The sequence below is a fragment of the Leopardus geoffroyi genome, chromosome D2 (genome assembly GCF_018350155.1).
Source record: "Leopardus geoffroyi isolate Oge1 chromosome D2, O.geoffroyi_Oge1_pat1.0, whole genome shotgun sequence".
NCBI classification, from domain to species: domain Eukaryota; kingdom Metazoa; phylum Chordata; class Mammalia; order Carnivora; family Felidae; genus Leopardus; species Leopardus geoffroyi.
Genome location: NC_059334.1, coordinates 38,464,288 through 38,475,798, shown reverse-complemented (window position 1 = coordinate 38,475,798; position 11,511 = coordinate 38,464,288).

The window sequence follows — 11,511 nt, the reverse complement described above, 5'->3', positions numbered from 1 at the left end:
ATTTGGCTCTGTGCCTTCAGGGCTGGGCTCCGTAGAGGTGGCAGTGTTTGAGCTTGAAGGAGTGATCTACCTGAGAGGCTGGATGGGCCTTCCTGCAGCTCTGTGTCCCTCGCCTCCCAGCAAGGCCTCAGGGGCACTCGCAGTGTTGGTCAGAGCCGGTGTGCAAGACAGTGTGAGGCTCTGTGAGCTTAGCCTGCGCGATGCATTCAGAGAGTGTGGGTCCTGGGTTCTGTTTGCCAGACTGTGGTGAGATTCACCTGGCGTGCCGGTTAAAACGTCAGGTTGTCAGGCCGCTGCCCTGGAGGGCCTGGCCTTGCAGGTGTAGACTGGGGCTCCCAAGTGTGGATGTCAAACCCTCTCCTCTGTGTCACATGTGTTGTCCAAAGAGACGTATGTTCTGCTTCCTTCCGAACATAAGCTGCATTTCACCGCCTGGGAGGCCCTGAAGTGACTGGCAGGGCCATTAGCAGGGGGACCTCTTCATTCCCAGAAAGGTACTAGATCTCAGGTGGAGAAGGCCTTATTCACAACCGTCCTCTTGTTCTCTTTGGGCTTAAAGAGCGTGTGTGGAATCAAAATGATGGAAGAATGAATGAGACACAACCCAGCATATCTCTGAAACTAGAAGAATCGTGCTCCCAACTTCGGGAACCCCCCACAGGTGCTTCTGTTAGTATTTGTGTCCATGTGGAAATATGTAGAGGTGGCGCGTGAGGTGCTGAAGAAGCTCGCCTCTTTGGACCTGGTTTCCATGGCTGTTCTACTTGCTAGTCAGTCATGTGACCTTGGACACCTCACTTGACCTCCTTGTGATTCAGTTTTCCCATTTGTGAAGTAGGCCCGCTAATAAGGGCACACACTTCAGAGGGTTGTTCTGAGGATGAAGAGAGCTGATACACGGGAACCTGGTAAAATAGTTCACGCCTGGGGCTAAAAAAATGGTAACTATTGGGGCGCCTGGGTGGCTCAGTCAGTTAAGCGTTCGACTCTTTTTTTTTTTTTTTTTTCAACGTTTATTTATTTTTGGGACAGAGAGAGACAGAGCATGAACGGGGGAGGGGCAGAGAGAGAGGGAGACACAGAATCGAAAACAGGCTCCAGGTTCTGAGCCATCAGCCCAGAGCCTGACGCGGGGCTCGAACTCACGGAGCGCGAGATCGTGACCTGGCTGAAGTCGGACGCTTAACCGACTGCGCCACCCAGGCACCCCAAGCGTTCAACTCTTGATTTCAGCTCAGGTCATGATCTCACGGTTCATGAGTTGGAGCCCCTAGTCGGGCTCTGTGCTGCCTGTGTGGCCCTGCTTGGGATTCTCTCTCTCTCCCCCTCTCTCTCTGTCCCTCCCCCTCCTCAAAATGAATAAATAAGTTTTAAAGAATGGTAACTGTTAACATTGTGCTCCTGTTGCTTCTGTCTTGTGGTGAGAAGCTGGGGCCAGCAGTGGGCGGAGCTGATCTCAAGAAAGGAAGAGGGACTCGGGAGTGAATTACCTGAAGAAAAGAGGCTGAGAGAGGCTGGGTGGGGTGTCCCAAAACCAAGGAGGAAAATCCACTCCATGTATAGGCCATGACTAGGCTTCCCTGGTTGGGAGGCTTCTACTAAGGCTCCTGGTAACTCACCCTTGGGTGCGTGGTTGCTCTCTTTAGCTTGCTTCACTTTCACCGTAGGTAAAGGTTGACACCGGTGGAGTTCCTGCAAAGGCTCACGTGTTTGCTTTCATCTGGGGTAAGTAGGTACTTTTCCTCCCTGGGCTTCAAGGTCCTTCCTTGGGAAAGAAAAATGAGGGCCGTGGACAAGTGGATATGCCCAGGCGTGCTCAGAACAAGAGGGTAGTGGGTTATGTGCCTGAGAATTGAGATCAGAGGTGACTTGGGGAGTGGGGGAGTGTCAGGAGGTTCTCCCGGAACCCAAGGCAGTTTCTTCCCCAAAGATTCATACCCAGAATTATTATCCCATTTCTTTTTTTTTTTTTTTTTTTTTTAAATGAAGATTTTTTTTTTTTTAATTTTTTTCAACGTTTATTTATTCTCGGGACAGAGAGAGACAGAGCATGAACGGGGGAGGGGCAGAGAGAGAGGGAGACACAGAATCGGAAACAGGCTCCAGGCTCTGAGCCATCAGCCCAGAGCCCGACGCGGGGCTCGAACTCACGGACCGCGAGATCGTGACCTGGCTGAAGTCGGACGCTTAACCGACTGCGCCACCCAGGCGCCCCTCCCATTTCACAGGTACGAAAACAGAGTCACAAAGCAACTAGGCAATGAAGAGATGTGGAAATAAATGAAGACCACCCAAATGAGGACAAGCAAAGGCCATCTACTCTGAGTGTGCAAGGGAGTCAGCCACCATCACCTGCCTTTTGGTGTGCAGAGAAGTGGTAAAGTTTTAGAGAGGAAATGGGGAAGACTTCAGGTACTACCAGACCAGATTGGAGGCTTGGCAAGGGGAAGCCAGAGGCAGATTACCTAGAAGTGGAGTACCCTGTAGGACTGGCTAGGGGAGCACATTTGGCTTTCTCCAGTTGGTCCTAAGCTGAAGCGGAGGCAGAAATTAGGGAAGCTGTCATTTCTGAAGTTCTGGCTGTTTGGGGCCTATGTGTTGCTTCAGGCAGTGAGGTGGCTGTTCAAACTGGTTGCTTCAGATTGAGGGTCAGAGTTCTATTTTTATGTATGGTCTGGCCGTTGTCCATTTGTGTTTTTTTGTTTGTTCGTTTAATTTTTTAATGGTTATTATTTTTGAGAGACAGAGCGTGAGTGGGGGAAGGGGAGAGACAGAGAGAGAGAGAGAGAGAGAGAGACAGAATCTGAAGCAGGATCCAGGCTCTGAGCTGTCAACACAGGGCCCGATGCAGGGCTGGAACTCACGAGCTGTGAGATCCTGACCTGAACCATAGTCGGTGGCTTAACCAACTGAGTCACCCAGGTGCCCCTGGCCATTGTCCATTTGCATATTCGGTCTCTTAGAGGTCTTCCTGGCTTTGCACTCCAGCGGCCACCTCTGCTGTGGCCCTGCTGCTGCAGATGCAGAAATGCCTGGGTGTGCATGCCTGATGAGGCCTCCCATGGAGGGACTTTCACCCCAGGGAACAACCCCAGGAAGGCTGCACAGAGCTGGATGCTTCCTGGCTGGAAACTGGAGGCCAGCGTTCCATCAGGCAGCTGTTTCTTTAGCTGCTGCTTCTGCAACGAGGAGGTTAGCCCTGAAGGCAGCACGGGGAGCTGTTCCTAATGCCATCAGTGCTAACCCTGATTCTGTTGCGTTCTCCCATTGTGATCCTGAGCAGGCTGACTTCTCTGAGCCTCCATGTGGAGGAGAGGCACTGTTAACTGCCACGTGGCGGAAGGAGAGACAATGGAGAGAATGTGTGAAAGGATTCTGAATGCCCTAAAGGGACTGGCGCGCCCAAGTGGGTTTCTGATTTACCCAAACCAGAGTTCCCAAGCTGCACCGACCCTCCTAGCACGCAGTTTCTGGCTTTGGTTCATTCTCACCACCTCCGAGAGAGAGTTCGCCAGGCTCGTGGGTCCACTTGCATTTGATGTACATATGTCTGCACGGCAGGACAGCTGTTGCTTTCTAGCCTGTTCTCTGGCAGTGGGGTTTCATTCCTTTGAAAGCAGGGGTAGTTTCCGGTGCATTTTCAAAAGCTCTTCTGAGACTTCTTGGCTGTTCCCTGGCAGTAGAGATTCTTTGCCCTACCAGACGAGAGACACACGCACACAGCTAGTAGGGCTGGGAAGGGTAGGAAACGAGACTCAGGCACCACACCTGTAGAATGGAGCTGATCGTGGTCCAGTACTGCCTGTGGGTGTGGTGGACAGGGATTGGGGGCTGGCGGAGAGACATTCAGTACAGTGCAGGGCATGTAAGGGGAACTGTCATAATGTCCTCTGTGGCTGGGGCTGTAGTAACCCCAGAGACCCTGATCCTCAGACTAGAATCTCTGGTCTAGACTAGGGAGACAGAAGTGCCCCCTAGGGAGTTCCTGAACGCAATTCCGGGCACCAGAAGCAGGTCATATCCTCACCTTCTCTAATTTGTTCTTCCTACACACAGTTCTGAGCCTCTATCATGCATCAGACTGGATGCTGGGGATACACAGGTGAGCCAGACAGGTGTTCCGTGGAGCTTATAGTCCAGTGGGAGGCGGTCGCTAAGCGCGGAGTCACATAAGAAATGATGTAAATTGTGAGGAGTGCCAGGAAGGGAATTGCTGCTCAAAGGGGATAGAACCCCATTTTGATAACTTGGGGAGATGCTGGGACTAGGTAGGCTTCTGCAGAAGTGACCTTTAAAATGCGATCTAAGGGGTTCCTGGGTGACTCTGTTGGTTGAGTGTCTGACTTTGGCTCTCAGGTCATGATCTCACACTTTGTGGGGTCGAGCCTCTTGTCGGGCTCTCTGCTGTCAGTGCAGAGCCCTGTTTGGATCCTCTGTCCCTCCCCACCGCCCCCGGCCCTTCCCCTGCTCCCTCTCTCTCAAAAAATAAATAAACTTAAAAAAAACTCTGAGATCTAAAAGGTAAAAATGTGCTTGTCCTGCTTTCCCTTGTCTGGGTTCTTTCAATCCTCAGGTCTTTCTGGGAAAGCCTTTTTTTTTTTTTTTTTTTTTAATATGTATTTATTTTTGAGAGACAGAGCACAAGTGGAGGAGGGGCAGAAAGAGGGGGACACAGAATTGGAAGCAGGATCCACGCTCTGAGCTGTCAGCACAGAGCCCGATGTGGGGCTCAAACTCACAAACTGTGAGATCATGACCTGAGCTGAAGTCAACGCTTAACCGACTGAGCCACGAGGTGCCCCAATCCTCAGCTCCTCTGAAGTGTCTGCAGCAGGCCTATACCTGCATAGGCCATACTGCGAAGGGCTCTGAAAAGAGTAACAGTGCAAGGTCCCTGTCCCAGTGTGTTCAGGGTGGTGGAACTTACCCCCGGGAAAACATAAACAATGCAAGGCAGTGGATAATGGCCACTGGGGGAGAAGTGGTTCAAGGCATAAGCACCTCTGGACTTCTGGGGAGGGGGAGCGGGGGTCAGCAGGAAGCTTTCCTGGTCCTAAGGGATGGAAGGGGTTTGGACACGTAAAGAGGAGCCAGGAGGAGTGGGCTCCAAGGCGAGAGCAGAGAGGGTCAGTCACTGGAACATTGGGGGGTAGGGGTGGGTCTGGGATGATAGAGGAAATTAGGAGCCTTGGGCGTCCAGCTAAGGAGGTACACTTGGTCCTGTAGGCCATGGGGAGCTAGTGAAGACTCCTGAGGAAGCAAAGAGGTAGCAGTGTTCTGAAGAGGGGAATCCTGCAGTTGTCCAAGCATGGATGGGAGACTAGGCAGCCAGTCCGGACCCACTGAGCTAAGGTTCATGAAGGTGACTGCTCACACCCGAGGCTCAGCAACATTGTTAAACTGACCATCCTTTGGGAGAAGTAACCAAAGGAAGATGCTATCACATGATATCAGAACCTTTCCAAATGTGGCTTTCTGTAGCTGTAAGCTGGTTTCTGTAGAAGGGACACACCCAGGAAGTGTTTTAATGCAGGGGAGGGATGAAGGGTGAGGAGCTGGGGCATGAGCCTTACAGGGTTGCTGCACACCAACTGTGTGGGTATGCAGAGGGACTAAAAAACTGGAGTGGAAGACTCCAGGGAGGGCGTGGACTAGTGCAGAAAGAGCGATGGATTTAGGTGATGAACTGGAATCTTTGCCCCAGTTCTGACAGTGTAGTTTAGGGCAAGCGACTTCCTGGCTCTTTATTTGCAAAATGAGGTGGGTAGCCTTAGGGCCTTAGCCTAGGGCATGGCACACAGTGAGCACTCAATAAATAGTTGCTAATTATTTATTTAATTGTTAATCATTAATTACTTCTTTCTAAGGTTCTCGCATGCTTTGAATCTCTGATCTCAGAATTTTGCCTGGTCTCAGGTACCCTGGACAAGACTCATTATTAAATGAGACTCTCCCAGATTTCCTGCTTTAAAATTGCAGGAAATTTGCCCCTAGGCTATTCCTGAACTAAGAACGAAAGCCATCTGGAAGAAAAATGTCTTCATGATTCGAGAAGCTACCAAGAGCCTAGCTTAAGCTAATTTTTTTCTTAACAGGTATATAGTCCATTTCATTGCCATAGTATTCCGAAAAAAGTTGTGTGAAACATAGCATCATTATAAATAGAATTCCATTTTCAGCATCCTGGGGAAGTTCGTTCTCTTCAAGAACTCTTCAAGGAAATCTAAATGTCACACCTCGGATGTAGGGCCACCTGCAATTTCGGGGGGGGGGGCAGAGAAACTACTCTAGAAAGGGTTACTTCTCTAGTCACACACATCGAGGTGTTCATCCTAGTGCAGTTTGTACTCCCAGACACCCGCACTCACACCACAACAGTCCCGCACTGCCCTCACATTCTTGCTGTGCACACATGCGCACAAACTGTCTCGCGTGCAGCCTCGTTTCCTGTCAAAGGAGCTGGGCACGTGGAGCAAAGCATCAGTCTCTGTTTCTCCAGGGAACAGCTGTTGCTTATCTATTAGAACATAAAATTCAGGGTCAGAAGCCTCTGGGGCCCCAGCTCACTCAGCCTGCAAAGCTTCTAGGTTTCTTCATTTGAAAGCCTCCTCTCCAATTGTTGGTGGGGAACTGAATCTTGTTTTCATTAAAAAATTTTTTTTCATTAAAATTTTTAAAAAAATTTATTTATTTTGAGAGAGAGCGCGCGCACACACACACACACACACACACACACACACACGTGCAAGCGGGGGAGGGGCAAAGAGCAAGGGACAGAGAGAGAATTCCAGGCAGACTCCCCATTGTCAGCATGGGAGCCTGATGTGGGCCTTGAACCCACGAACCTTGAGTTCATGACCTGAGCCAAAATCAAGAATTGGATGCTCAACAGACTGAGCCACCCAGGTGCTCCTGGATTTTATTTTTAAAAGATGGCATAAATAGGAGTGCCTGAGTGGCTCAGTCAGTTAAGCGTCCGACCTCGGCTCGGGTCATGATCTCATGGTTGGTGGGTTCGCGCTGACAGCATGGACCTTGAAGCCTGCTTGGGATTCTGTGTCTCCCTCTCTCTCTGCCCCTCCCCCACTTGCGCTCTGTCACTCTCTCTCTCAAAAATAAATAAACATTGGGGAAAAAAAAATCTTAAAGATGCTATAAATAATTACCCCCAAACCAAGTCCTGCGGTAAGAGTAGGTTCCCATTCACTCATACATACAAGAGGGTTTGTTTTGAGTGCGTACCAAACAGCAGGCACCATGGTAAGTCCTGGGGGTTCAGCAGTGAACAAGAAGATATTGTTCCTGGGTCCGCAGAGCTCAGAGTCTTTGGGGATTGTCAGTTTTCTGTTGCTGCCATAACAAACTTACCTCAAATGTAGGGATTTAAAACAACCTACATTTACGATCTCCTAACTCTGGAGGCCATAGGTCCAAGTGGGCTCAACTGTTTTCTACTCTCAGGGTCTCACAAGCCTAAAAATCAAGGTGTCAGCCAGCTGGGCCCTAACAGGGAGCCTGTTTGCTTGCTGACTGTCAGCTGGGGACCTTCCTTTGCTTTTAACAGCCCATCCTGGGTCTTTGCACTGGGACCTTACATCTCAGGGCCAGCAACGGCAAGTCAAGTCCTTCTTGTGCTTGGAATCTCTTGGACTTCCCCTTCTACTGCCTCCAGCCTGAGAAGATTCTTTGCTTTAAAGAGCTCATGTGATGAGACTGGACCCACCTGAATAATCCAGGCAGCTCTCCTCATCTTGAAGTCTGTAAATTTGATCACATCTGCACAGACCCTTTAGCCTTATAACATAACATACTTCATGTTCACAGGCCCTGGGGACTAGACGTGGACGCGTTAGGGGGGCCGTTCTGCCTACCTACTGCAGATATATATAGGTAAGTAAACTGATAAGTTTAATACACACCCATAAATGTTAATAAGGGGAGGTAAAAAGTTGCAAATGAGAGCACAGATCAGAGACACCTTTTGAGAGGAGGTTGGTGAGGCATGTCTGGCTTCTTAAAGTAAATAACATCTGAGTTGAAATGTGAAGAACTGGCTCTGAATGGAAGAGTTAACACCCTTGGGGCAGGATTTAGTTTGCAGTCCTGAAGGGGAGCCTTGCCTTCAAGACTACATTAGCTAGGGCATCTTCTTCTTCAGGGTCTGGTGGGTGGAGCTGGAAGCGTGGGGCCAGGCGGGGGGGGGGGGGGGGGGGGGGGTGTCAGGGGGGCAGATAGGAGAGGGTGGGAGGGGCTCAGCATCCAGGGGGTAGAAGGGCTCCGGAAGTGGGAGGAGTTCAGGCACCTGTACCCACTCAACCTGCTGCCCACCTCCGGGGATCTCACTTTGCTTCCGAAGCTGCTCCTATTTAAGGCACTCTCCTTCCCATCTTTCTGTTTTCGGCAGAAATTATTTTTGAAATGTGGCCTCAACGCAAAACTCTTTAGTTGTTTATTCATTCATATGTTCACCGATTAATTAAAAAAGATCTATTGAGCACCTAACACATGCCAGGCACCGTGTTAGGACAGTAAAGCAGAGAACAAGGTAAAAGGGACCCCTGCCCTTTCCAGCTGAATACAAGTCAAGTGGAAGTCTTTAAGCCAGAGGCCACAACCTTCCTTCAGGAATCTGGAAACATCTGCTTCAAACCTGTCTCTACGTGCCTTGGAGAGTCTTTCAGACCTAAGAGAGAGTGGAAGCCAAAAGCACGGTGACATCTACTATTGAATGAGCACTCACTGTTATCGATATCCCTATATTAAAGATGAGGAAACTGAGTGTGTGCAGAGAGAGGTTTATCCAACAGCACCCAGCTAATAAGTTGCAAGGCTAATATTTAAATCAGGCCTTCTGACTGCAGAGTTGCCTGTTCAAGTGCTACACCAGGGAGGTTCTATGTCCACCAGACATCGAGCATTGTGCTAGGGCTTTGTATCAGCCCTATCTCTGAATCCTCCTAGCCCTGCCAAAGGGTGATGTTTCTTACCAATTTAGAAACGCAGAAATTGAGGCTCAGGAAAGTTAAGTAGCTAGCCCAGGGATACATAGCCAGCGAGTGTAGTGGGATCTCAGTGCATATTTCTGAGTGATTTCCCTTCAGGAGGGAAGGAGCTCGGGAGACAAGAGGAAAGAAGGTGGTCAGCCGTGGGGAGAAAAGAGCCAGTGGGGGTGGGAGGGGTGGGGACAACAAGTTCTCAGAGTGGGGTGAAGCAGAGCAGAGTGGACACTGCAGGAGGTGTGAAGGAAGGGGCTGGTTGGCACCAGGACGTGAATGCCTGCCGGGAGAGAGCAGTTTTCTGTGGGGGGCTGTGCTCGGAAGGCGGATTGCAAAGCACCAACTAAGTAGTGAGTGGTCGATGAGCTTGTGGAGGTCTCTGTGTCTCCTGAGGACAGTAGAGAGGCAAAGGGGGCCTCTGAGAATGGGGAGACCTGCGTCAGAGCAGAGGGAGACCATGAGCACGCATGTGTGTTGAGAGTGTGGAGACCGTACCCAGGGCATGAAAGAAAGGGCTGTTTCCAAGGAGGAGGGAGCCCTCTGTTTCTAAGATCAGAAGAAAGAAGGAAAAATGGGTCCATCTACAGAGAAATTCCTAGGCAGTAATAGTCAGGTGACAGGGTGACTTGTAAAATGGGGATGCCCAGCCTTGTCCTTCCAACCTCCCCCATCGTGATGGAACTGTGTTAGTTTCCTGGGGTTGCCAGAACAAGTTACCATAAACTGCAGGGCTTCAAACGACAGAAATTTAGTAATTCACAGTTTTGGAGTCCAGAAGTCCGAAATCAAGCTTCACAGGGCCGGTTTCTTCTGAGGGTTCTGAGGCAGAATCCATTCCAGGCCTCTTTACTAGCTTCTGGCAATCCTTGGTGTTCCTTGGCTGGTGGACCCATCACTCCAACCTCTGTTTCCATCTTTTTGGAGACAGAATACATAGTATTCTCCTGTGTGTGTGTGTGTGTGCGCGCGCGCGTGTCTGTGTGTGTGTCTGTGTCCAAATTTCCCTCTTATAAGAACACCAGCCTTTGGATTAGGGCCCACCCTAATCCTATGTGACCTTATTTGAACTTGACTACCTCCTCAAAGGCCTTATTTTCAAATAAGGTCATGTTCATAGGTACTGAGAGTTAGGGTGTGAACATATCTCTTAGCAGGATACAATTCAACCCAGAAGAGGGCACAAAGGAAATAGTGTGTGAGAATGTGCCCTAAAGGGTATAAAATGCTACAGAAATACAAAGGCATTCGTTAAAGAAATGCTAAAGTTAAATATGTTTGTAAAGTAAACTATTTCCTCCTGGGGATTTATGTATTGCATACAATGCTGTAGTTTCCAATAAAGGGTTTGCTGAAAGTAGTGTCTATCACTGGGAAATAATGCTCTTAGCAAATGAGCTTCCTCATTGCATCCCTTTTAGGGGGCACTGGGAGACTGGGTCTCCCTGCTGTCTCAGGCACCCTTTGGATCAGGACTTACTCCTACATGGTTCTAACCATAAGCCAAATTAGTCTCCAGCTTCTCCTCTCCCCTTCGTCTACCCCTCCACCCCCTAGATTTCTAAGAACAAAGGGCCCATCCTTCAGGTGTGTCCTGAAGGATGCCTTTGTGGATAATTTAGTTTCTGCAGTTGCTGTGGAGGAGGTGGTGGCCAGAAGAGGGAACCATCTCTCAGGGGCAGGGGTGAAGGGACAGCTAGGGAGCCTGTCTAGACCCTGGCACTGTGCAATAACCAGGCTTCTGCTACCCTAGAACCTTGCTTGGCTATCGAAGCTCAGAGTATCTGAGCAGGGAGGCTTCTTAAGAGTTTAGTTCTGCCATTTTTGGTCACGGAGGTCTCAAAGAATTTAATCAAAGTTATGGACCCCCGCTCCAGAGATACATACATGTGCACACAAAGGTTCAGATAATTTCAAAAGTTTCACTGACACCCTCCAGCTTATTGGTGAACCCAAGGCCAATAACCCCTGATTAAAAACACCCTTCCCACCCTGTTTTTCTGAGGAGAAAAGTAAGATCATCCAGAGTAACTGATTTGCTCCCACACTGCACAGTTATTTAAAGGGAAATCCAAAAGTGAAGTGCAAATTCTGGTCTGCTCATTCTAACCACTATGTATATATAGAGTTTGTTTCCATTAAATAAAAGTGACTCCTCCCTTAAAGAGGCAGAATTTGAAGAAAATTTTGCTTTTGGTGGGAGGAAAGGAAGTGGTTGGGGTAGGAGTGAAAGTCAGTAGGAAAAGCACCCTTGGCCCCTGGCGTTAGTAATTGAGATTCATTCACTCCAACACAGATATTTGCAATGGTCCCAGGATCCCACTTTACACTAGTGCTGTGGGCTTACTGAGCCAACAGTTGGGATTCCAGCTTTAAGGACCTCCTCCTGCATTTGGGGGGTATGTGGAATGTGTCTGTGAAAGCCTATAAAGGAAGGCAGAAGAGTTCTTGGACTCGGAGTGGGACTGTAGATCCTCATTGAGTGCGTCAGGCTACAAGGTTTCTGTACCCGGTGATT